The sequence below is a fragment of the Vicia villosa genome, unplaced genomic scaffold (assembly GCF_029867415.1).
Source record: "Vicia villosa cultivar HV-30 ecotype Madison, WI unplaced genomic scaffold, Vvil1.0 ctg.000052F_1_1, whole genome shotgun sequence".
In the NCBI taxonomy this organism is placed as follows: Eukaryota; Viridiplantae; Streptophyta; class Magnoliopsida; order Fabales; family Fabaceae; genus Vicia; species Vicia villosa.
The window spans coordinates 758,218-784,628 of record NW_026704981.1 but is presented as its reverse complement, the minus strand read 5'-3'; the positions used below and the strand labels follow the sequence as shown (position 1 = coordinate 784,628).

The 26,411-nt window shown below is 36.9% G+C and overlaps 1 long non-coding RNA gene across 3 annotated transcripts; it reads left to right on the top strand.

The window, feature by feature from the left end:
• The first annotated feature begins 22,428 nt into the window (after nucleotides 1–22,428).
• Nucleotides 22,429–26,143, top strand: LOC131623129 (uncharacterized). 3 transcript variants are annotated; one of them, XR_009290145.1, is made up of 5 exons: nucleotides 22,429–22,926; nucleotides 23,248–23,406; nucleotides 23,623–23,691; nucleotides 24,193–24,595; nucleotides 24,781–26,143. It is a non-coding gene; the product is annotated as an uncharacterized LOC131623129 (long non-coding RNA). The 3 variants fall into 3 exon arrangements; XR_009290144.1 differs by having other exon boundaries at nucleotides 24,193–24,899; nucleotides 25,075–26,143; XR_009290143.1 differs by having other exon boundaries at nucleotides 24,193–26,143.
• Nucleotides 26,144–26,411: the final 268 nt, after the last annotated feature.

Here is a 26,411-nt window from a genome sequence, read left to right as displayed (position 1 = left end):
TTTGTTGGCTATTGAATTCTACTCGCATTCACATCCTTGACCTTTTGTATTCTCACTATTCATAATATAAACCCTAAAATCTTGCCTCCAATATCAATCAGTTTTATCTTTCTAAACTTTTCTCTCTAAACATGATATATATATATATATATATATATATATATATATCTTCTTCATAAACTCTTTTAGTGGGGGAGACTTGTAACACCCCGTAATTTCACGAATTAATTTAATCAAGTTAAATTAACTATTCGGAAATTATTTAATTATCTGATAATTCAAAATTGGATTTTTTGGAAGAATTGTGAGAATTATTGTTATTGGGCCGTGACGTAGTTAGTAAAAGGGGAGGTGCCAGTGGAGAGGCCTTACTAACTAAATATCCTATTTTTTTTTAAATAAAATAGAATATTAGTGAAAATAAAGGAAATGGGGAAAAAGAAGGACAGAAGTCTGAGGAACTGGGAAGTACGTGAAAGGAGAAGAGCCAAGAGGAAGAGGACCTTCGAAGATTCGACTCTGAGGTAAGGGGGATTCTTCGGGTTAGTAATCCTTATGCGATTGTAGGTAGTAGGATTGATTAGGATTGTTGTTTAGTTCAATCGTACGTGTCGGGTTTGGGAATTTTGTTAGGTTTTGATGAACTCGTATGAATTAACATGATTTTGATAATACTCATGATATATGCTGTTAATATATGTCTAAAACTTGTTTGAGATGTGTGATGGTGTGAAAATTGATGATAATTGTGTGTTATATTCGTATTATATGAATTGGGGAATATGGGATAGGGTAAATGCTGTCAAAATGGTGAATTTGGCTGTGCAGGTACGTAGGAACCGGTTCCCATGTGGGACGAACCGGTTCCCCCTTATAAAAACAGAGGCGTGTGGATTCTGGGTTGCTAGGAACCGGTTCCCAGGTAGGGAAAACCCGGTTCCCCATAGTAAAAATCAGAAGCGTGTTTGGGAAGCAGCCAGGAACCGGTTCCCACGTAGGGACGACCCGGGTTCTGCTGCATTTTTTCTAAAAAATTTATCTTTAAAATCCCATAACTTTTGATCCGAGTATCCGATTTATGCGCCGTTTTGAGCATTGCGAAGCTGAGTTAATGGCCTATACGATGAATAGGTGGTATGGACGTAAAGTCCAAGTTGTTTATTTGTGATTATATTATTTATTGGGTGATGACTTTCGTGTATGCGTGTGATATGTTTGTATGAATGCTAAGAATATATACATGCTTATTGGTTATGATTTGGTGATGATAATGAGACGATGTGTTACATCGGATTGGTGATGTTGTAAGCATGTTATATGTTGCATTCATTGGCATACATTTTTGGTGATGGATCCCGATGATGAAATGGATCAAAATGGTGGGCATAATTCCCATTGTGTGGAATTTGTGCTGGTTAAACTGTATCTCGGTGATGAAAAAGATCAGTTGGATGGGTGTATCCCATGTATGGTACCACATGCATTAGTGTCAGTCCATTCATTGCATTATATTCTGATATAACTGAATGATTATGTAGTGTGTTAGAAGATGCTTATGTACTGATGCTTGCTTGTTGTAATAAATTCCGATTATATGTATGCTTGAGTGTATGACAATTTCTATGAGATTTTATTGCCTATGACTGTATAATGTTTATTAATTCGAATGAAACTCACCCTTACTTTGATGATTTCAGATTAAGGATGTAGCGGCGTCTTGATTGGGTGAAGATAGCTTGTAGGCTAGCCCGTAGTTCGTGTCGAGTCATGCTCTGATTGTAACACTGGGATCGATTAGTCTTAGCGTTACTTGAGATACTTTGTTGCTATTTTGATTATGGATTATGTATTGTGGATCTGTTTGGATATGTTCCTAACATTGTTTAAAATAAGTTTCCGCTGTGATGAACACATGTTTGAAGTTTGGTTTAATCTTAATAAAGCATGACAAACGACATTGGTATTTTTATTCATTTTAATAATTGTAGCATCCTTGATGTGTTATTACTCTGATTATATTATATTTTCCGCGGGGGTTTAGAAGGGTGTTACAGTGTCCATTTACAGTGTTGCAGTATTGCTGATGTATCAGCATTCACATGTTCCACTGTTTTATATTTTACATTGTCATGTTAATCTTTGCAGGATGATTTTAATTTTTTTTTAAATAAGCAATGGAATTATAGGGAGCAAAAGGGATGCTCCGCCCCGATACAAGAAGGAAAGCTTCTACCTCTCAAAACAAAGAAGAGGAAGAATATTCTAATAATAAAAACTACAAAGATTCACTCTCTTATAAGAGGCACATAACCACCTCCACGAGTTTAGAAAAATTCCGACATACACTCGGTAAAGCTAAAATCTTCCTCTTTAAAGATCAACGCATTACGCTTTAACCAAATAGTCCAAACCGTAGCAAGCCAAACATTACCCACAATCATTCGCTTAATTAAGCAAGGAACCTTCCCGTAGTTATAAAAAAAGCCCCAAACTCCTCAAAAGACAAAAATTCGGATATATCAAGCCACATAAACACCCTTCTCCAAATGCGAATAGAGAAATTACACAAAAAGAAGAGATGAGACAAGGTTTCCTCCTCCGAAGAACACAAAGCACATAAAGAATCAATTCCTTCCACCAAAACACCTCTTCTCACCAATTGATCCCTAGTGGCTAATCTATTGAGTAAAAATCTCCAACCAAAAAAAGAATTTTTGAAGGAACTTTGCATTTCCAAAGATAGTTTAAGGCCAATACCTTATTACTTTCCAAAGGAGGACCGGATAAAGACGCCATAAACAGGTCGTAGCAAGACTTAACGGAGAAGCACCCGTTAGTAGACAAAGCCCACAAGAAGCTATCCTCGCATTTCTCCCTAACCGAAACACAATAAAGGACGTCCATCAGAGATCTCAACGATTCTGCCAGCTGCTGGCCGGAAGCTTGAGCATCATCGGTACTGCTGCCAGCATCAACCGGGCCGCAAACAGTAGCAGCAGGCGCTGCACAGTGGTTCGGCCAACCGGAATTTAGCATACCCATAGCTGAAGTGGCCGCTGCACTCCCCTCTCCGAACCATTTAGAAAAGTTCCAGCACCAAACTCCTTCAATAAATGCCCCTACAAGATCTATAGGATCCAAAAAATTTACAGCCAAAGAGAAAAGATTAGGAAACGATTCCATCAAAGATTTTTGGCCTGCCCATGACGCCTACCACAACGGTAAAGAAGCTCCATTGCCAATTTTACATTTAATAGCACTCGTAAAATGGTCGAAAAGAAGCTTCTCGTAATTATCCGAAACAATTAAAACTCTCCACCAATAAGACTCCTTCTTATTCAAGATTGAAACATCCCCTATCAACACTTTAAGCTTCGTATTTCCATATCTAGCTTCTAACAATTCTTGCCACATCGCCTCCTTTTCCGTGAGAATACGCCACTTCCATTTACTTATTAAAGCTACATTCATTATCTCCACGTTTCTCACACACAATCCTCCTTCCTTTCGCGATTTGCAAACCGTATCCCAACTAACCCAATGGATGGGCTTGTCAATATCTACACCGCCCCATAGAAACTTACTTTGGATGGATTTAATATCTTGCAACACCTTCTTAGGAGCTTTATAAAAAGAACGAAAAAATCGAGATTGCATTGAGAACCGAATTAATCAACTCCACTCTACCCGCCATACTAAGATATCTCCCTCTCCACACATTTAACCGTTTTCTAAACAATGCTAAAAGATCCTTCCACATCGAAAGTTTCCTAGGGCTATCTCCGACTCTCACTCCAAGAAATTTAAACGGTAGAGTTCCCACTTTGCAAGTTATGAAGGATGAAGTCGCTTCCAAATACCAATCACCCACATTAATTCCATAAAGATTACTCTTGTGAAAATTAACCCTTAATCCCGACATCATTTCAAAACCTCTTAGAATAGCTTTCATACACCATAGGTTCACGGTATCTCCTTCAGCCAAAATAATAGTATCATCCGCAAATTGTAACAAATCCACCTCCTTTTTCTCTTTGTATCTAAAACCACGAAATTCCCCTATCTCCTTAGATCTTTTCATTAGAGCCGTTAGAACCTCCATGACTAAAATGAACACAAACGGAGACAAGGGATCTCCTTGTCTAAGGCCTTTCTCCACTCTAAAATCTTTGGTAGTACTCCCATTAACAAGAACGGACAAAGAATTAGTAAAGATACAACACTCCATCCACCCCATCCACTGATCTCCAAACCCCATCCTCTTTAAAATATGTCTAACAAAATTCCAACTCACTCTATCGCAGGCCTTCTCAAAATCGACTTTCAAAACCACACAACTCCTTTTCTCTCTTTTAGCTAGATCCATCACCTCATTCACAACAAGAACACCATCCATTAAGTTTCTTCCTTCAATGAAAGCCGATTGATTGATCGAAACAAGCTTCCCGATCACCCTCTTAAGCCTATTCGCCAATAACTTAGCCAAAATCTTGTACAAACTACCCACCAAACAAATAGGCCGAAATTCATTCAAGGCTTGAGGATTATTTACTTTTGGCACTAAAGTGATAAACGAAGAAGCACAAGCTTTAGTTAGTTTAGCCCTTTCATAAAAATCCTTAACAAAAAGGAGAACATCCTCCTTTAACAACTCCCAATTCTTTTTAAAGAAATCCAAAGTAAACCCATCCGGACCGGGACTTTTATTCCCGTCACACGACCAAACCGCCTCTTTTACTTCCTCTTCCGAAAATCTCCTCTCCAACCAAGACACTTCATCCTCCTCCAAAGTGTTGAAATCAAGGCCCTCCGGAACCGGTCTCTCCCTATCCTCCTCCTTATAGAACTCACAAAAATGTCTACTAACCTCCTCTTTAATATTAACAACTCCTTCTATTCTCCCATTAGAACCTTCCAAAGAAGTTATCGCTTTACGCCGATGTCTCTCCTTCAAAGAATTATGAAAGAACTTAGTCTTCTTATCTCCCTCCTTCAACCAAAGATTTCAGGACTTTAACCTAAGCATACTCTCTTTAATATTCAAATAATTCCAAAAATCTTTAGTTGCCAAACTTCTTTCTAAAACCTCCTCAACAATGTCGCCCCCTCCGTTTTCACCTCTATTTCTTTGTCAAGAGCATTAATCTTCTCCGTTGCATCCTCCACCTTCAAATCAATCCAACCAAATACCTCCCTATTCCACTCCCGGAGCCGCTCCTTAAGCTTTTTTAATTTTTCATATAACACAAAATCCCCCCTCCCTCTAACCTCCACCTTCTTCCATTCTTGAGCAACAAAAGCTTTGAAATCCTCATGCTTAAACCAAGAGTTGTTAAAGAAAAAAGGTTTTGGGCCCCAATCTAAAAGTCCCACCTTGAGACGAATTGGGGCATGATCCAAGATATCTCTTTTTTCAATTCTTTGATCAACCACCTCCCAACTCTCTATCATCTTCTTCGAAAGTAAGAATCTATCTAATCTACTCATAGCTTTGCCATTGTCCTTGAACCAAGTGAACTTCCCTCCAACACAATTAACGTCTATTAATTCCATTATCTCCACGAAGTTACGGAAATCCTCCATACCTTTCCAATTCCGTTGACCTCCCTCTCCTATCCGCTCTTCTTTTCTCAAGACTTCATTGAAATCTCCAACGACACACCATTCCTCATGATTCCTACCTCTTTTAAGATTAATCAAAGAATCCTATATGGATAGTCTATCCACCCTTTTACAAGACGCGTAGACATTTACAAGGTTAAACTCCGCTCCCTTCCATGAAACATTGATACCGACAAAACCTCTATCCACGAAACTATAATTAACCACAAGAGTTCCTTTCCTCCATAATATTACCATCCCGCCCGAGGCCCCTACGGAATGACTCGCCGTCCACTCAACATCATTATTGCCCCAAAAAGCTCCGGCTAGAACAACGTTAAAAGTTGTTAATTTTGTCTCTTGGATGAAGCACACGTCTATATTGTTTGAATGAATTAAAAAACTAACTCTTTTTCTTTTGGAAAAAGAACCACCCCCTCTAATGTTATAGGATAGAAAATTCATCGATCACTGCCTTTTAACACCTTCAAGCTCCTCATCCCCTCCTTATCTCTAAACTCCATGTCACTAATCCTCCTCTCATTCTCAACATCATCCTTATAAATCACCACCCCCAAATTAGAAATAGATTTCCACACCTTCAAACCCACATCCGATTTTGCACTCAAACGCTTGTTACATCTAATTATATCAGATTCTGCTAAGGAAGAACTAGAAAAAGACTCACCTGTAGATATCGAGTCTGTAGAAGAAGAGCCGACATTACTGTTTCCTTCAATTGGATCTTTCCCCACTCTACTGCTTCCATCTCCAGTACCTCTTTCTGTTCTGGGTGTTATGCAAGCAAAATAGGAAGAAGAGATTGTTACTTTATCACCCAATTCCACGTTCACACTTTTCTTCTTTGTCAACGATTTTTTTTTGTAACTAGGGCCTTGAGGTAATGTCGCTGGTACCACCCCCTTTGCACACACTTCTACAGGCCTCATCAAAAGATAGGGGCCCACTAAACCGGTCCAAAGAGATATCAGGCCCATTATTCTTAGATCCATTAATCCTCAGTGCTGACTCATCAAGCCCCACACGTTCTTCCAAATCCTCTAGACCTTTTGACTCCCCCACACAACTTTTTGAACCCTTTACCACCTTGTCATTAAATGCTTCCTTATTTTTTGCCTCGATAGACTCGTTCATGCCAGGAACAGATAAATCAAAAACCACCTTTTCATGATGATTCTGACACAACGTATTATTTTGAGAAGCAAGTAGACTGTCCCCTAAAAGACAGTTTGAGTTGAGAAAAAGCTCTGGCCAACAATTATTCTGAGTTGAGAAAAAGCATATTCTTACAAGCTTTGCTGGTAAACAATGGGAGATTGATTTCTAAGATTTTTGGCTTAAAATCCTAACCTTAGGGTTAGGGGCCTTGGTCTTTAGGGATTAGTTTCTCTGGTTTTTCCTTGCAAGCTATTCTGGTTTTCTGTTTTTCTTTCTTGCTTCTGCTCTCAGTTTTTAAGAATATGAGAGATATAAGAGTTGGTCAATGGCAAAGGGTAAGGGGAGGTGGAAGAAGGGAGACGAAGTGGGATATTGCGAGAGAAGGGCGGAGGACGGTTAAAGGAAATGACTCTTCGTCGTCTTTTTTCGTTACTGAATTCGGTGATAGGTGGAGGGCTAGAGATCTGTATTTCGAATTCAAGGAGTTGGGAGATATAGAGGAAGTGGTCATCCCCCCAAGAAAAGATAAATATGGTAGACTATTCGGTTTTGTTCGATTTTTGAATGTCAAGGACGGGGAGATGATGGCAACTAATTTGGACAATATTGTTCTAGAAGGGAGAAAGTTATTCGCGAATTTGCCTCGTTTCAGTAGAACTAAGGTCGCTAAGGAATGGTCATCAGGTAAAGAAGTTTCGAAGAAGGAAGCAGTTCATACGGTTCTGAAGGGCTCCGGTGGTAATAGATATGGCACTATTGCAAAGAACAGATCTTATGCGGATGTCATACAAAATAGAAGTGGTGGTTCTAATGCTACTATAGGTACACAGGTGCCCAAAACATTGTTCTATCAACCTAGCCATGAAGAATCCTCTCGGTATAGAAAGGCCTTCACAGGGAGTGTTAAGGAGCCAGGGAAGATGGTTGATTTTTCTTGAAGAAGGTATTTTTACTATTAGGGTCACTAGTTTGGGACCTAATCTTTGCCTTCTGGAGGACTTGATCGGAGGCGATGTAGAGTTGTTCATAGAAAAGAGGAAGTCTTGGTGGGAGCAGTGGTTTAGCACGATAAAGTTGTGGGAACTAAAGGATATTGACGCAGAGAGGTTGGTATGGTTAAGAATTCTGGGCGTTCCTTGTCATGCTTGGGGTGAGAGATGTTTTTCTCTCTTAGTAGAATCTAGAGGTTCGTTTGTAAGGTGTGATGAAGGAACTTCTTTGAAGAATAGGATGGACGAGGCAAAGATATGTATCAGAACTAAGATCAAGGAGAGGTTGGATGTGGTGGTTAGGCTATCCATCGAAGGGCAACTTTTTGAGGTTAGATTGATGGAGGACTTTAATGGATTCTCCGATATTCCAAGGCAAGGGCATTATCGGGAAGAGTCGGAATCTGAGACTTCTTCCTTGTCGGAGAATGGTTTGACCGATGAGGAGGAGGGAGAAGAAGATCAAGTCAGGGAGGAAGATGTTTCGCTGCAGTTTGAAGTTGATGGGACGGAAGCTCTTTTAAGGGACAGTCTACTTGCTTCTCAAAATAATACGTTGTGTCAGAATCATCATGAAAAGGTGGTTTTTGATTTATCTGTAGAATATGCTTTTTCTCAACTCAGAATATGCTTTCTCTCAACTCAGAATAATTGTATTAACTAAATATAATATTTTCACTATTAATTTTGACGTGTTTAGAACTACACCCCAAAAAAAATATGATATCATACAATTGAAATGCTTTACTTATGTACTAATAAATATCTAAATGTCTTAAATCGTTTGTTCCTAGAATTTCTTGATTTTGATTATGTTTTATAATTAATAATTGCTTAAAAATCCTTAATATATCCTTAATATAATCAAACACAATACTATGTATCCTTTTAAGCGCTTAAATGCTCTGTATTTCCTATTTTATCTCAATCACATTATTTCTTCCTCTTAAAAGAGTTATTATGCATTCCTTTTTATCTCAATCATTTATTTATTTTTCTTTCCAATAAATACAATTTAATTCAGAATTATTAGATTGTGATTTTTTTATCTCCAAGTGCAACATTTGTTTGTAATTTACAACCCAATAAATTTCTACGTATTCCTTTTTAATCTCAATCACATTATTTCTTTTTCTTAAATATTTATTAGAATAATTAGAATTATAAGTATACTTATTATATTTTTAATTAATTTTTAATAAAAATATAAGATATTTAATTTTAAAATACAATATGAATTCATAAAAATACAATATGTATTCATAATTTATTTCTCCGTGCATCGCACAGGTAAAACTACTAGTTATATATTATTTACGCTACTTTGATTTCTCAGTTGAAAAAGCTCTAAAATAAAGGAATGAGTTCATTTCTATGAATTCTTCTTAAATATTTTTATTAAAAATCTTTTAAAAAAATAAATTTTTACCAAGAGTTTTTACATTTATGTCTAATATGATTTTTTGCACATGAAAAAAAACTACAATCATACCTAACAGTGATTTGTATTGTATTGATTTGTTTTTTTCACTGAAATATACAGTGGGGGGAAAACAATTTTACAGTGTTATCCAATTCGAATGAAGTATTTTGACATCTTATTAATTAAAGTTGTTAAGTGTCTTAAGGAGTTTTTGGAGCCAAAATTAAGGGTGATTATGCAATTTCTTAAATTATTTAATTATTATATTATATTTTATTAATTATCTAGATTCATTTTATCCCACTAACTTCTAATTTTATTAGTTTTTTTTTAATTTTTCATAAAACTAAATCTTATTAATTAAAGTTGTTAAGTGTCTTAAGGAGTTTTTGGAGCCAAAATTAAGGATGATTATGTAATTTCTTAAATTATTTAATTATTATATTATATTTTATTAATTATCTAGATTCATTTTATCCCACTAACTTCTAATTTTATTAGTTTTTTTTAATTTTTCATAAAACTAAATTTATTCCACTAACTTATTATTTTATTTTTAATTTTTCTTAACCCACGTTTCCAAATTAACTCCCTCTTTTTTCTATCTAATCTATCATATAAGAAGAGTCTACCACTATCTCATCTCTAAGCTATGCCACACCAGCATCTCTTCCCACAAAAATCCACATCAGCATCTCACGGTTACATTTTTTCTTCTTCCAATTTTCTATTTCCTTTATTTTATTCAATTCAATTCAATCCAATTTTATAACCATTCATCAGCGGTTACAACCAACAATCATAGGAACGGAAACAGAAACGTTTCCATGTTCATATCCAACCATCCCAAAATCTCTCATCCTTTCTCTCTCTCTCTCTCTCTCTCTCTCTCTCTCTCGCACGGGTACCAAAATTTCCACAAATTCTAACCCTCTTCTTCTTCAATCGATCCTCATTGTGATTTTGTTCTTCTTCTGCTTCTCTTCTCTGTAACATCAATTGTGGAAGTGGAAGAACGAATTTGATGGCTTCGAACCATAGAATTAACAATAACTTATGCCATTTGTAATCGATGACGATCTTTCATCTGGTTCATCTTCTTCTTCTGATTCTGATTCTTCAGAATCTACTTCTTCAGCCTGAAAAGCGTTAGTGCATTTTTTAATATTAGATTTTAATGCAATAGACTTACCTTTCTTCTGAGGCTCATTTGCATCCAGCTCTATCTCATGGCTTCTCAAGGCACTGATTAGCTCTTCCAACGAAACCTCATTCAGATTCTTTGCAATCTTGAATGCAGTCACCATTGGACCCCATCTTCTGGGTAAGCTTCTGATGACCTTCTTTGCATGATCAGCCTTGGTGTAGCCTTTGTCCAGAACTCTTAATCCAGCAGTTAGCGTTTGAAATCTTGAGAACATCTTCTCAATATCTTCATCATCCTCCATCTTGAAGGCTTCATATTTCTGGATTAGAGCAAGAGCTTTGGTCTCCTTGACTTGAGAATTTCCTTCACGGGTCATTTTCAATGACTCATATATATCATAGGCAGTTTCCCTGTTAGATATCTTCTCATACTCAGCATGAGAGATAGCATTCAGCAAAACAGTCCTACATTTATGATGATTTTTGAAAAGCTTCTTTTGATCATCATTCATTTCTTGTCTTGTAAGCCTTACGCCAGTAACGTTCACTGGATGTTTGTAACCATCCACCAGAAGATCCCATAAGTCACCATCTAGACCAAGGAAGTAACTTTCAAGTTTATCTTTCCAGTATTCAAAGTTTTCACCATCAAATACTGGTGGTCTAGTATAACCATTGTTACCATTTCCATTGTATTGCTCAGCTGAGCCAGATGTAGATGTAGATGAAGGTGGTGGAGTCTCAACCATCTTGACTTAATGTTTTTCTCTTCCTGAATCTTTTCTAAACACGGTTAAGTGCTTGCACCTTAGAACCGGCGCTCTGATGCCAATTGAAGGATAGAAAAACACTTAGAAAGGGGGGGTTTGAATAAGTGTAGGTTTAAAACTTGTAAGATAAAAACAATTTGCACAATGATTTTTATCCTGGTTCGTTGTTAACTAAACTACTCCAGTCTGCCCCCTTGGAGTGATTTACCTCACCTGAGGATTTAATCCACTAATCACACGAGATTACAATGGCTTTCCACTTAGCCAACTGCTAAGTCTTCTAAAGTATACTGATCACAACTTGATCACTCTAGGAACAATCTGCTTAGATACCTTCTAAGACTTTCTAGAGTATACTGATCAACAACCTGATCACTCTAGTTCTTACAACTTAATGTAAACAAATTCTAAGAGTTACAATGCTTCTAATAAAGCTATTATCACAACTGTGATTTTCTCTTAAGTTTAAGCTTAAATCTCACTAAGATATTACAGCAGCAATGTAGTGAGTTTGATGATGAAGTTTGAGAGCTTTTGAGTTGAACAGCGTTTTTGCAAGTTGGTTCAAAGTTTTGATTCGTGAGTTGTAACCTTGCTTCTCATCAGAACTTCATATTTATAGGCACTTGAGAAGATGACCTTTGGGAGCATTTAATGCTTTGCGTAATCCGTACAGCATTACATTTAATGTTTCACTCTTTTGTCAACTACCTCGAGCCTTGTTTTTGCTGTGTCTACTGACGTTGCCTTTAATAGCTTCTAACGTTCCTTTTGTCAGTCAGCGTAGCCTGCCAGTCTAGTACTTGCTTCTGATCTGATGATTGTCTAAACAACGTTTGAATGTCATCAGAGTCAAACAGCTTGGTGCAGAGCATCTTCTTGTCTTCTGACCTTGAAGTGCTTCTGAGCGTGATACCATGAGAACTTCAGTGCTTCTGCTTCTGATATCAAGTTCTTCTGATGCTTCCATAGACCCATGTTCTGATTCTGCTTGACCATCTTCTGATGTCTTGCCAGACCATGTTCTGATGTTGCATGCTGAACCTTCTGAGTCAATGCTTCTTACGCTGATTTTGTGCATACTCTTTATATAATTCCCAAAATGGAAATTGCATAGTATTAGAGTACCACATTATCTCATACAAAATTCATATGCTTGTTATCATCAAAACTAAGAATATTGATCAGAACAAATCTTGTTCTAACAATCTCCCCCTTTTTGATGATGACAAAAACATACATAAATGATATGAATTTGCGATCAGAATGTCAGACGGCTAAAGACAATTACACAGCTATTGCATAAGCATATAAACATAGTGTGTGAATATGTCTCCCCCTGAGATTAACAATCTCCCCCCTGAGATTAACAATCTCCCCCTGAAATAAATACTGGAAGAATTTTAATAAATAAAGGACTTCCCTGAGTATTTTCCATTTCAGTTGAGACGATCACATATGCTTAGATCTTCAGAACATTCACAACTTCTGATTCTTGCTTCCATAGGACAGCTTCAGAACTTGAATTTCTTCTTGAATCATTTCATGCTAGATTGTATCAGAACATTGTTGAATGTACCAGAGCATCTCTACATCCTGAAATGTTACAGAACAAGCTAAACGACAAAAGTCAGCATGAATGAGTCAGAACATAAAATATGTATCAGAACATATAATATGTATCAGAGCAAAAACAAGTAATGTTACAGAGCATATTTTATAACTAAAAACATGCATCAGAACATATAAGGAATAAGAATGAGTTAAAATATCAGAACATTCTTCCTTCTTGCTTCTGATCTTGAAGCTTTACAGCACTCAGCTTGCTTCAATTTCCATGAGCTTGATTCTATACAGAATTGCTTTTCCCCATGTCTTTGCTTCTCATGTTGAGCTTTTAAAGAGGATCTTCAATTCCTGCAAAACACTCAAAGACATAGAACTTTGCAACTTCTGTTAGAAATGTGGAGCCTTTTTCCCAGCAACTGATAAAATAAATCAGATCATTTATCACATATTTCTCCCCCTTTTTGTCATAACATCAAATACATAAAAGATTCAGATGAAAAAACAAGACAAACAATATGAGAGAAGAAAAGATAGATTTCATATATTTGCCAAAGAGAACTTTATCAGAAGTACAAGAGGGATGCTAAGAAAAACAGATGCAGCAAACAAGGAAAACAACTAAGACTCAAAGACTAAGATGACCCTAGCTTGGACATGATCTTGGCCAGCATGTCATGAATCCCATTGTTGCTCTCAGACTGCCTCTCCATGAAGGTGCGGAATTCAGCATTGATCGTTCATTGCTCATCCATGCGAGAAGATAGCTCAGCCTGGTTCTTCTGAATAACTTCCAGAGTCCTTGCGAGACGAGAAGGTTCATCAGAAGAAGCTTCACAACTTCTGTCTAGAGGGATAGCATTCTGAACCGCAGCTTCTATAGTCAGACCATCACCTTGATTTTCCTCAACAGGAATACTGTCAGCAGGATGATCTTCAGCATCTGCTTCTTCCATAGAAGCATCTCCATATTCTGCAGCAGGCACCTCAGAATCTCCATTCTCAAGAGCCTGAAGAATGGAAGCCAGATTCCTTGGGGCAGAAAGACCTTCAACTTCTGGAGGATCAACAACTTATGGAATGACCAAGTTTGGGTCTTCCACAGAAGGATTTTCCCTCAGCAAGTCAAACAAGAACTTGAAGTCTCCAGTCAGAACTGGATACTGAGGTCTCCAGACCACAATATCTCTGCAAGGATTGGCTTCCATTACTGCAGCAATTCTTGCTTCCTCAAGTTCATCAGTAAAACGCTTCTCTTCAAGAACTCTCCTGTTTCTGATGGGATGATAGTAGATACCATTATCTCCCTCAAGAAGATAACCAGCATAGCCAGGAGGAGCAGCTACTAGTCTCTTCTGAACAGCCATAGCACCCACTTGAAAATCCTGGCGAAAGCTTCTCCAGAGGTTTCTTGTGGAAACATCATCAAGACCATGGAAGGAAGCATCCTTCAAAAGGTCCAGCCTACTAATCACTTCATTTCTGAACATCTCCAGGTAGATATGGGGTTCAGGTTCAGGTGGGTTGAAGGTGAATTTGTAGTCAGGGTAGAGAAGGAAGTAAGGGTTGGATTTTCTGGTAGTTAGGGGATGGGATAGAGGAGGTGGAGGTGCAGTGGTTGAAGAGGATGGAATATCTATGGGAAGGATTGAGGAGGAAGGGATATCAGTGATTTGAGTTGATGAGGATGGTATATTTATGATGGGGATTGATGATGATGGCATATCAAAAGAAGTTGGGGGATGGATATTTAGTGGTGTAGGGTTCAAGACAGGTGTAGATAGAGATGGTGGAGGTGGATTTGGTATGGTGAAGTTGTTTTGTGGTTCAGAAGGAGGCGGTTGGGTAGAAGTTTGAGGTTCAGAAGGAGGTGGTTGATATGCCTGCCTGGAGAAGTTACCAGTACGAATTGCTTGGAACGAGTCTACTTTGAGAGGATCATAAGTGACCTTCTGCCTCTTAGCTTATCTAGCAGCTTCTTCTGCAACCTTTCTCTTCAGCTTTGCTTCTTGCTTCTTCTGATCCTTCTTCTGAAGATCAGCAAGAGAAGGAAGCACTCTACCACGAATCCACGCAGGATCAACGGCAGATTGAGTCCTAACAAAAGCTTCCAAGTAATGCTTTACAGCCTTGTGAAGTTCTAAATGGAACATAGTAGCAAAGCCTTCAACAGGAACTCTTCTTGTCAGAATGTCTAGAAAGCTTGTACCAATAGAAGTTACGTTCCTGATGAGATCAAGTCTGAACAGATCAACACCATTGAAGAGTGGACCTTGAACAACTCCAAGGAATTGGGACGCTCCAGTGGTCCTTATAGAATCCAACAAATTTCCTTCTATCAGAATATCAGAGATCATTCTGGCATAAGGAATAGTATTTCTTGGAATGTGAGGACACTTCGCACGTTCTTCATCTCTAGACTCTACAATAGATGTCTTCAGATTCTCAAACAGAATGTGAGAAATGTTGAGTTCCAATCTTCTTCCAATGCAGAAGAGAGTGTATTTGTGATCAGGACTGATGTAGGCAGAGGAGGAGAATAACTTCTTTCTGTGATGAAGAGAGCTCAGAATAATTTCAGCCCACACCTGATAAAACGCCCTCAAAGTACCAGTTTTATGAGATTCAATACCGATAGCATGAGAGATTTGATGTTCAACCTGAAACCTGTTAACTCTTCCAGGAAGAGGACCAGTGCAACCTTCTTCATCCTCCAGGTTGTATAACTTCCTTATCAACTTTTCAGTAACTACAACTTCATGCCCTAACACGAAGGAGATGATTGCAGTTGGAGTAACAGTTGCATGAACCCAGAAGTCCTTCACCAGGTCAGGATAAATTGGTCCCACCAATCTATCAAGATAGTTTGACCATCCTTGTTCTAATATCCTTGCGTCAGGTTGAAAACCATTTGCTCTTAGGTTTTCAAAGTCCACAGCGGACTCATACAGAACTTCGAAATCTTCAGTGGGTATAGTGCATGTCTTTAACGGAGCATACCCATGCTTTCTGAGAAGTATTTGAGTGGAAGTGAGTCTTTCTACTGGGCTAGAGGAACTTGATGAGGAATTCATGACGAAGTGCTTGGTTACAGATCAAAAACTAGGGTTTGAGAGAGAAAAGCAAAGAGAGAGAGAGAGACACAAGAATAGAGAGAGAGAGCGAAAAAGATGAAATGAAAGTGAAGCGGGTTATTTAAACGGTTTGAATGAAAGAAAATAAAATAAAAAATAAAAGGAAATGATTACAGAAAAAACATGACATTAATATGCATTTAATGAGAAATGGCGTTAGGAGAGATAAAGTGACAAAATGAACTGATTTGCACAGTTACCTAGGGCGGCGTCTCCTCAACTGCACGCATGCTTGTCCAAAAATAGTGAACACATGTTCATTTTTCAGGAAAGACTGGTGACAGCTGTTTTGCTTTAAAAGAGCTTCTGAATCAACTTAGATAATGAAACGTTAGTAATAACGGAATCAGAACTTCAATTGATCATTATCAGAACTTCTTATAAACATAAAATCCTAACGCATTTCAGAAGATACCCATACATAAGATCTTCTCATTTTCTCATTCTGGGCATAAATCCATACTGATATTCTTCAGAATGAACTAAAACCTATCTTCAGCAAGGGGTTTTGTAAAGATATCATCCCATTGATGGTCTGTATCCACAAAGTTCAAAGAGAGAACACCCTTCTGAACATAGTCCCTCATAAAATGATGTTTAATCTCAATATGTTTAGCTTTGGAATGTAAGATAGGATTCTTAGATAAACAAATAGCAGAAGTATTATCACAGAAAATAGGAATGTTACTCTCATATATCTGATAATCTTCTAGCTGACTCTTCATCCAGAGCATTTGTGTGCTACACCCAGCAGCAGCAAAATATTCTGCTTCTGTTGTTGATAGGGCTATGGTAGCTTGCTTCTTGCTGTACCAGGAGATCAAATGACTTCCAAGAAATTGACAACTTCCAGAAGTACTCTTCCTTTCAATTCTGTCTCCAGCATAGTCAGCATCACAGAATCCTACTAAGTTGTATTCTTTAGATCTTCTGTAGACTAAACCAACATTAGTAGTACCTTTCAGATACCTCAGAATTCTCTTAACAACAGTTAAGTGAGATTCTCTAGGATCTGATTGGAATCTAGCACACAAACAAACACTAAATAGAATGTCAGGTCTAGAAGCAGTTAAATATAGAAGAGATCCAATCATACCTCTGTACAACTTCTGATCTACCTTCTTACTTACCTCATCCTTACCTAGAACACACGTTGGATGCATAGGAGTTTTGGCTTCTTTGCTTTCAGAAAGATTAAACTTCTTCAGAAGTTCTTTCATATACTTTGTTTGATGAACATAAGTTCCATCAGAAGTTTGGTTGATTTGAATCCCAAGGAAATACTTGAGTTCACCCATCATACTCATTTCAAATTCAGCCTGCATAGACTTAGCAAACTCCTTTCCAAGTGAAGCATTAGATGTTCCAAAAATAATATCATCAACATAAATTTGACAAATTAAAATGTCCTTCTTAGACATTTTACAGAAAATAGTCGTGTCCACTTGTCCTCTAGTGAAACCAATGTCCAGAAGGAAAGAACTTAATCTTTCATACCAAGCTCTGGGAGCTTGCTTCAATCCATAAAATGATTTCTTAAGTTTGAAAACATGTTCTGGAGACTTAAAGTCTTCAAAACTAGGAGGTTGGTGGACATAGACTTCCTCATCTATATAACCATTTAAGAAGGCACTCTTAACATCCATCTGCTATAGAGTGATGTTATGTTGAGTGGCAAAAGAAATTAATAAGCGAATAGATTCTAACCTGGCCACTGGTGCAAAGGTTTCTGTATAGTCAATCCCTTCTTGCTGATTATATCCCTGAGCCACCAGTCTGGCTTTGTTTCTTACCACTTCTCCCTTCTCACTAAGCTTGTTTCTGAACACCCACTTAGCACCAATGATGTTGAATCCTTTTGGTCTAGGAACCAAATCCCATACATCATTCCTTGTAAAATGATTTAGTTCTTCTTGCATGGCAATTATCCAGTCTGGATCTTCTAGAGCTTGATCAACAGAAGTTGGCTCGATCAAGGAAACAAGACCTAATTGACATTCTGCATTGTTCTTAAGGAATGCTCTTGTTCTGATAGGATCATCTTTCTTTCCAAGGATCACATCTTCTGAGTGAGCTGAGGTGAGTCTAGAAGATCTTCTGACTGTTGGTTCTTCAGAAATTCTGAGATTCTCTAAAGATGCTGCAACTTGATCTTCTGATTCTTTGCTTCTGAGACTTTCAGCTTCTGGAGCTTTGCTTCTTGGTTCTACAGCTTCTGATATGTCAATATCTATATCTGCAAAATTCTCAAACTGCTTTGGCTTTTCAAGACCAAGCTTATCATCAAATCTGATATTGATTGATTCTTTTACAACCAATGTTTCAGTATTGTATACTCTGTAGCCTTTAGAGCGTTCAGAATATCCAAGAAGGAAACATTTTTGTGCCTTAGAATCAAACTTACCAAGATGATCTTTAGAATTTAGAATAAAACACACACATCCAAAAGGATGAAAATATGAAATATTGGGCTTTTTGTTCTTCCACAATTCATAAGGAGACTTATTTAGAATAGGTCTTATAGAGATTCTATTCTGAATATAACATGCAGTGTTTATTGCTTCTGCCCAGAAGTGCTTAGCCATATTGGTCTCATTGATCATGGTTCTGGCCATTTCTTATAGAGTCCTATTCTTTCGCTCTACAACTCCATTTTGCTATGGAGTTCTAGGGCAAGAGAAATCATGGGCAATACCATTTTCTTTGAAGAACTCCTCAAAGAATCTGTTCTCAAATTCGCCACCATGATCACTTCTGACCTTTATGATTTTGCACTCCTTCTCAGATTGGATCTGAGTGCAGAATTCAAAGAACACTGAATGAGACTCATCCTTGTGTTTTAAGAACTTTACCCATGTCCAGCGGCTATAATCATCTACGATGACTAATCCATATTTCTTCCCTCTGACAGATGCTGTTTTGACTGGTCCAAACAGATCAATGTGCAGAAGTTCTAACGGCCTTGAGGAAGAGACAACATTCTTAGATTTGAATGCAGGTCTGGAGAACTTGCCCTTCTGACATGCTTCACAAAGAGCATCTAATTTATATTTCAGATTTGGGAGACCTCTGACCAGATTTAGTTTGTTAATCTGAGAAATCTTTCTCAAACTAGCATGTCCTAATCTTCTGTGCCAGACCCATTGCTCTTCAGAAACAGACATAAGACAAGTCACCTTCTGCTTCTCAAGATCAGAAAGATCAATCTTATAGATGTTGTTCTTTCTCTTGCCTGTAAATAGGATTGAGCCATCCTTCTGACTTACAGCCTTGCAAGACTTTTGATTGAAGATTATGTCATAACCATTGTCACTTAATTGACTTATGGACAGTAAGTTATGCGCTAATCCTTCTACAAGAAGTACATTAGTTATGGAAGGAGAGTTACCAATACTTATGGTTCCAGAGCCAATAATTTTGCCCTTCTGATCTCCTCCAAACTTGACTTCTCCACCAGACTTAAGCACCAGGTCTTGGAACATAGACCTTCTTCCCGTCATGTGTCGCGAGCACCCAGAGTCCAGGTACCATGACATTTTGTGCTTTGTTTTCTTTGCTGCTAAGGATATCTGCAACAGAAATTATCTTCTCCTTAGGTACCCACAATTTCTTGGGTCCTTTCTTTTTAGTTTTCCTTAAGTTCTGATTGAACTTGGGTTTAGCATGATAAGTAACAGGAGGAACAGCATGATATTCTTTGGGTTTGGCAGCATGATATCTTTTAGGTTGTGTCACATGCTTCTTGGTGTGTGTAGTGTTAAAACTCTGTGCATGTGATGTGAGCTTGATATCATGTGAGTGGCCATATTTGAACTGATCATACAATGTCTTGTATGTGATTTTCAAATCATCAACAGGTTCAAATTTATGTGAGGTATCACCCTCATAGCCAAAACCAAACCTTTTGTTTCCAGAAACACCATGTATCTTAGAAGCAAGATGACTTCTGCCAATACTTCTAGATAGGAACTTTCTGAAGCTCGAGTCATATTCTTTCAGAATATGATTGAGGCTAGGAATGGATTTTTCTGATTCAGAAGGAGATCCAATATCTTTGGATAATTTTAAAACTTTTTCCTTCAGTTCAGAATTTTCCACTTCCAGCTTCTTAGTTTCAAATTCAAATTTCTTTTTCAGCTTTTTGTATTTGATACTAAGATGAGCCTTGAGTTCCAGAAGTTCTGTTAAACTGGAAACTAACTCTTCTCTATATAGTTCAGAAAATACCTCTTCAGAATCTGATTCTGATGTAGATTCTGATCCATCATCTACTGTGGCCATCAGTGCAAGGTTTGCTTGCTCTCCTTTAGAGTCTGATTCTGATTCTGATTCAGAATCATCCCATGTTGCCATAAGACCTTTCTTCTTATGAAACTTCTTCTTGGGATTCTCCTTCTGAAGTTTTCGATATTCATTCTTGAAGTGTCCAGGCTCATTGCACTCATAGCAGACGACCTTCTTCTTGTCAGATCTTCTGCCACCAGAAGATTCTCCTCGTTCAAACTTCTTTGAACTTCTGAAGCTTTTGAACTTCCTTTGCTTACTCTTCCAGAGTTGGTTTACCCTTCTGGAGATCATGGACAGTTCATCTTCTTCTTCTGATTCTGATTCTTCAGAATCTACTTCTTCATCCTGAAAAGCGTTAGTGCATTTTTTAATATTAGATTTTAATGCAATAGACTTACCTTTCTTCTGAGGCTCATTTGCATCCAGCTCTATCTCATGGCTTCTCAAGGCACTGATTAGCTCTTCCAACGAAACCTCATTCAGATTCTTTGCAATCTTGAATGCAGTCACCATTGGACCCCATCTTCTGGGTAAGCTTCTGATTACCTTCTTTACATGATCAGCCTTGGTGTAGCCTTTGTCCAGAACTCTTAATCCAGCAGTTAGCGTTTGAAATCTTGAGAACATCTTCTCAATATCTTCATCATCCTCCATCTTGAAAGCTTCATATTTCTGGATTAGAGCAAGAGCTTTGGTCTCCTTGACTTGAGAATTTCCTTCATGGGTCATTTTCAATGACTCATATATATCATAGGCAGTTTCCCTGTTAGATATCTTCTCATACTCAGCATGAGAGATAGCATTCAGCAAAACAGTCCTACATTTATGATGATTTTTGAAAAGCTTCTTTTGATCATCATTCATTTCTTGTCTTGTAAGCCTTACGCCAGTAACGTTCACTGGATGTTTGTAACCATCCACCAGAAGATCCCATAAGTCACCATCTAGACCAAGGAAGTAACTTTCAAGTTTATCTTTCCAGTATTCAAAGTTTTCACCATCAAATACTGGTGGTCTAGTATAACCATTGTTACCATTTCCATTGTATTGCTCAGCTGAGCCAGATGTAGATGTAGATGAAGGTGGTGGAGTCTCAACCATCTTGACTTAATGTTTTTCTCTTCCTGAATCTTTTCTAAACACGGTTAAGTGCTTGCACCTTAGAACCGGCGCTCTGATGCCAATTGAAGGATAGAAAAACACTTAGAAAGGGGGGGTTTGAATAAGTGTAGGTTTAAAACTTGTAAGATAAAAACAATTTGCACAATGATTTTTATCCTGGTTCGTTGTTAACTAAACTACTCCAGTCCACCCCCTTGGAGTGATTTACCTCACCTGAGGATTTAATCCACTAATCACACGAGATTACAATGGCTTTCCACTTAGCCAACTGCTAAGTCTTCTAAAGTATACTGATCACAACTTGATCACTCTAGGAACAATCTGCTTAGATACCTTCTAAGACTTTCTAGAGTATACTGATCAACAACCTGATCACTCTAGTTCTTACAACTTAATGTAAACAAATTCTAAGAGTTACAATGCTTCTAATAAAGCTATTATCACAACTGTGATTTTCTCTTAAGATTAAGCTTAAATCTCACTAAGATATACAGCAGCAATGTTGTGAGTTTGATGATGAAGTTTGAGAGCTTTTGAGTTGAACAGCGTTTCTGCAAGTTGGTTCAGAGTTTTAATTCGTGAGTTGTAACCTTGCTTCTCATCAGAACTTCATATTTATAGGCACTTGAGAAGATGACCGTTGGGAGCATTTAATGCTTTGCGTAATCCGTACAGCATTACATTTAATGTTTCACTCTTTTGTCAACTACCTCGAGCCTTGTTTTTGCTGTGTCTACTGACGTTGCCTTTAATAGCTTCTAACGTTCCTTTTGTCAGTCAGCGTAGCCTGCCAGTCTAGTACTTGCTTCTGATCAGATGTTTGTGTAAACAACGTTTGAATGTCATCAGAGTCAAACAGCTTGGTGCAGAGCATCTTCTTGTCTTCTGACCTTGAAGTGCTTCTGAGCGTGATACCATGAGAACTTCAGTGCTTCTGCATATGATCTCAAGTTCTTCTGATGCTTCCATAGACCCATGTTCTGATTCTGCTTGACCATCTTATTTTGTCTTGCCAGACCATGTTCTGATGTTGCATGTTGAACCTTCTGAGTCAGTGCTTCTTGCGCTGATTTTGTGCATACTCTTTATATAATTCCTGAAATGGAAATTGCATAGTATTAGAGTACCACATTATCTCATACAAAATTCATATGCTTGTTATCATCAAAACTAAGAATATTGATCAGAACAAATCTCGTTCTAACAGACCGCTAATACGATTCTCATAACTCTCTCATGTATTTCTAATAGCATTGTGTTATTCATGTACATGTGTATTGAACTAAAGAATTTCTCTTATGGTTTCAGCCACAATATTCTTATGTTGATGGAGATAGATTAGTTCCTGCTGAATCTGCCAACGTGCTCACTTTTCTCTTTCCATATTTTGTATATGTTATTCTTTGTTGATAATCATGTTGAGTAGTTGTGACTGTTTTCTAAAATGACGCACACATTTCCCGTATTATTTTATAACTAATACATATTCTTTGTTCATAATTTCATCTCAAAACGGGGACTGATGCGAAAAAGTGTTGCACCTATCTATACAGGTGAAGTAATAAGTGCTACACCTATTTTGTTGTCAATAAAAGTGTTGTAGCATGGTAATGAGGGAGTTGATAAAAGCATATCCATCAACAATAAACATGGTTGATTATAAGGGCAATACAACATTGCATATAGCTATCAGGAAGGGTAGAACTCAGGTAAATTTAATTGTGCCTGCCATAATTCTTCTAACATTTTCTCAAACAATTACTTCACATATAGATAAGACCACGATTACAATAAGTGGAATGTCATTAAGATCACCACCATCTTTGTCGATTGGTATCTCTTAAAATTCGGTAGCTGTGATGATTACACCTGTAAAGTGGAATTCATTCTCTTTTTTACTTTAATGTAATCTTAATTAACTCTCATGGTTTTGAATTAGGACACTAAAGATTTTTTATACTTGATGTACAAATCTAACGATATTCAATCAAAGAGTTCATACTAATTTCTCATTTTCTGGTCACCAATAGGAGATTGTTGCTTGATGATTCAAGAGGTGTTGCAGAGGCCCTAAATGAAACAGATTGTGTTGCTGATAATTGCAGGGGTCTAACTGTAAAAATTTCTTACCAACATTCAATTGCCATTGCAGAGGCCCTATAACTAACTACTTATTTTGCAGCTCCAAGGTAAATATTATTATAGAATATATCCTTTGGGCGAGGGAGCCAAGTGGCGCCTACAGCTGCCATGACAATAAAATGTCCTGACTGCATTCACTTCTAATTTAGATCCTATTTGATGTACAATCAAACTGGCTGTGATGATTAGTCTTTTTGCTTTCAAAAATTAGTTGCTTGCCTTTAATTTGATCATATATTATATTCATATGAAATGTTTTCAAGGTTAAAGACAGTCAGCCAATTGCAAACGATGGGTCAATAGGTTCTCCAATGCAATCTACTTCATCTAAGGTATCATTTATTGTAGACATCTTGCCTGGCCTCATGCTACATGAACTTTATAATTACTCTATGATAGAAGAATAGTTTGCTTTATACTGTTTGCTATCATGAGCATTGAATGATTTGGATGTGTTTGTGGATGATCCATAGGTTATATTTTCAATTGAATTGAACAATTAGGAATAGAGAATCATAATTAGTTAATTCTTTTAGAGCCAACTCATAACCGAATTCATAACCAAATTTTGACAGAATGGAAGGGGAGAGAATTGGGCCAACACAAGGGAAACCCAACCTATATTCCTAATAGTAATTATCATCCCATACTTGACTATTCTTTCACCCGACTACGTTCTATCTAGCTAATCACATCTGAATATTTAGTTCCTCTCAACATACAAATAGTCATTTTAGAATTATAATAAACACTTTATTTATTTATTTTTGGTTGAAAATCAATCACTTTATATCCATTTGTTGATATTTTTATTTCTAATATTGTTTAAGCAGATCAACAAGCCACAGATTCAACTGTCCATCTCCCAGCAACAGCAGGATCCTTACTCTCACTAATTTTACGGACTGCAAAAATTAATCAAGGTAATATAGAACTGAAGAGATTGATTGAGTCTATTGCAAATGGTGATTCACATGTGCCTTTTAGGGACAGCAAACTGTGTTTGAGAGACCAAAAGTTATTTACAATGAAAAAGCAAGAAAGTATGTGAAGTGGATGCATATCGACAGCGCCAATTACGCAAAAGCTTTTATCGGCATAACAGTCAGTGATACACCTATCGGTCCATTCGAATATCTCGGTAGCCAAAGACTGCATGGATATTGTGATCTTTGTTGTCTTATTTAGTATCAGTTTAAGTCAGTTAGATCTAACCATTTGCATAAAAATGTAAAGGTGAGAAGTTGATTGGACCTATACGAGTGTTGTGCTACGGATGCTGTTGCGATTGTTTTTGGTTTGAGTCTCTATAGAAGGGCTTCTCATGTAGAGTGTCCAGCTATGAGAAGGGCTTCTCATGTGGAGTTGTTTTCAATCTACACATGCTGTGTGTTACAGACTCTGCTGTTTTAATGCTGCAGGTTTGTAGACTTACTTTGTTCTCCTCTCATGGATGTCAGTTTACTTCAAAAGCGTAATTACATGGCAGTGGTTTCCTCAAATGGGGTTAAAATGCTTTGGCAGAGTCCGCCCTTTGTTGGTAAGTGTTTTTTTGCCTATAATCCAAGGTTCTGCTCATGGTCCACAACAAGAAGCGGCTCTATATTGATAAAAATATAACCTGATAGAAATTATAACCAAGATTTTATTAATCTTAGCTTTGTTCTTGAAATCTATTAAGTGCTACTACTGAGTGAATGAGTGGAACTTGCCAGGTAATTTTCACAACAAAGACTGGATTCTTCTTTAGAGTGAGGCATGAATTATGAAGACACATATGTCAATTGTTACATTTTAAGCTTTGCTTTTATCCTAAATCCATTTTAACAGGTAATAGTTGGTATGTCATAAACCACCAGGATAAGTTTGTTTATCTATCGAGAAATTATTCTAAGTTCTCAAATAATTTATTATCTAAGTTACCTGGATCAAACCAAAATTAGTACTTTTGGATTAGAGTTGATTTGGACCTCCACAGTTTCACCTGTGTTTAATACAAGATTTGCCAAGAGCCCTGCACATAAACTGATACAGCAGCAAAACACATAGCTGCATCTTTGTTAAAAATGGTTGGTATCTCCAAACCTCTCTAATTGCTTCAGATTCATAGAAAACAAGCTTGCATCGCCAAAAGGTTCAGCTCGCCGTTAGTTACTACTATGACAAGCCTTCAGTCAGCACTTTCACTCCTTTCAACTTCTTTTAACCATTAATTCAACATGTTAAGTTGTTGTTCTTTAGTATGTGTTAAAATTTGGTTTTGTTAGAGGTTACAGGTTGGTGTTGGATTCAACTTTATGGTAAAACAAATTGCTGTTACAAAGTTATGGTTTCATTTTGATAATTGGAGTTGAAAAAAATTGTGTTAAAAAGTACTGATTTAATAACTGTAATGGTGGAAGATGGGGATGAAGCATTAGAGAAGAAAATAGTGATTTAAAAATATAATTTTAGATGTAAGATATTAGAATATATTATTAAATTATTATTTAATTATTATATTCAATAGTTATTTTATAAACATGAATTCAATATAAACATGAATTCAATAGTTACAAGAAAATTTCCAACATTTATAAGATTAATGCTTGCAGTTGCAAGAATTCAAGATTCTTAAATGATGAGATTTTTCATTATCTTATTTTGGATTATGCTTATCTAATGTTGTAAATAACTAGCCAAGTGGGAAAAATTGAGTGCGGATACTTCCTTCATCCACCAATAATTTAATATACACGTGTATTTAATATTAATCATTCATTTCTTCTTAATATCTTATTTAACTAGATGACTTTTATGACGAAAATTAAGTTATAGATAAGGTGTAGATAAAATTAATTACACTAAATTCAGTATTAAAACTAGAATCATATTTGTTTTTTTTTACTAAAAAATCATATTTGTGTAAACACTCTTATTTCTTTCTTATTTATAAAATTTAAATTTTTAATCGGACAAGTTTATATCAATATATATATATATATATATATATATATATATATATATATATATATATATATATATATATATATATATATATATATATATATAT